The 1,610-nt window shown below is 35.2% G+C and overlaps 1 pseudogene; it reads left to right on the top strand.

Moving 5' to 3' along the window:
- The first annotated feature begins 296 nt into the window (after nucleotides 1–296).
- Nucleotides 297–1,130, top strand: LOC145795568 (ribonuclease S-6-like; annotated as a pseudogene).
- Nucleotides 1,131–1,610: the final 480 nt, after the last annotated feature.

Below are 1,610 nucleotides of genomic sequence, written 5' to 3'. Positions count from 1 at the left end.
ATAGAGAACTGCTGAGGGGTTGAGTAGGTTAAGAAGTAGTTGAATTCTTCTCTATTTGGTTTTGTAATTCTAAAAGTAAGTTTACAAAGCCAATGTTCTTTTCTATTTGGTTTAGTTATTTCCAGTTGAATCAGCTTTTCTCTAATTTATTTTTGGATATGAGAATACTCTACTTTAAAAAATATATTTATATTAAATGTTTAGTGAATTTATTTTTGTGTTTTTTGTATTTTTGGTTGTGAATTGTCGTAGACACAAGTCGTTCATTAGCAAGCAACAAGAAACTATCTTATCTCATGGGAAAGTGCCAAATCTTAGTGATTGTCATTCTACTTTTTCCTGTTCCAACACTATCCTTCGACTTCTTCAAACTTGCATTGCAATGGCCTATCTCAATTTGTGGACAACATTGTAAAAACTTGCCCAATCCCATGAATTTAACCATTCATGGTCTGTGGCCACAAATTTATAGCAGTCCATGGACTTCACTTCCGTGTCCTTTTCCAAATGGCTATACTACCATCAGAGTTAATTTCTCAATTTTGTTCTTTTTAATTTGTGACTTGATGATGTACTTGTATGCATCTTAATTAATTGCGTTTATAATATTTTGTGGAACCAATCCCTCATAGAAAGGCTTAAGGTGAGTTGGCCAGATGTGATTTGGGGAAGAGATGAATTTTTTGGGTATGCGAATGGAACAAGCATGGATGATGTTCTGAACAATTGTATAACCAAAACGCGTACTTCAATTTAAGCGTTAATCTCAAGGATCAATTTGATATTTTTGGTCAACTCCAACGTGCACGAATCACACCGAGTAAGTATTACAACATGAGACGCATCAATAGGGCCATCAAATTATATACCAAGAAACAACCTGAACTTATTTGCAACGTGCCTCCGGGGACACAACCTAATTGGAACTGCCTTTGGGGAACACGGAGTTGCACTCCAGGAATAAGGAGTTGCATTCCGGGACAAACTAATTGGAATTGCTTTTGGGATGTAGTTCTCGACAACAACTTCTTGAAGTTCATCTATGCTTTAAAAAGAATGGTGTTGTGATTGATTGTCCTGGACAACCCAGTCGATTACTTCCTTACATAAGAGTGAGCTTTCCCAAATAAGAGTAGAGTAATGCCACGTACAATGACTAGGTATATATATTACATTAAATCTATCATTTCATTTGTCATAATTGCATTGATTGAACGGATCTTATCACTTACATCTATGCTCTTTGTTGTGTTATTTATTTCTTCTCTATTCATGTTAGTTGTTATATATTATTTCGGTTGCTTTCATGAATTTTGGACTATAATCTCCATCATGAGGCTTCTTGGGGCTGGCTTCTCTCCAATTCGTGATCGGATATGAGGATACTGTTGGGCCCATAAGGGCTCACCACGAGTCCCATTTCGATAATTTAAACCGTTCAATATGTAAAAATCGTCGAGTACTATATGTCTATAAAAAATCATGTTGATCGAATATCGATAGCTACATGATCAAATCATTTTTGTATTAAAAAAATAAACGGTGAAAAAATAAATGATCGACAGAAATCTGATCCGATGAGATAGCTATTGATATCCGATCAACGTGAT

Source organism: Camellia sinensis, chromosome 7 (assembly GCF_055761805.1).
Source record: "Camellia sinensis isolate YWXY chromosome 7, ASM5576180v1, whole genome shotgun sequence".
Lineage (NCBI taxonomy): Eukaryota > Viridiplantae > Streptophyta > Magnoliopsida > Ericales > Theaceae > Camellia > Camellia sinensis.
The sequence above is the reverse complement of the archived record's forward strand: the minus strand, read 5'-3'. Positions and strand labels throughout refer to the sequence as shown.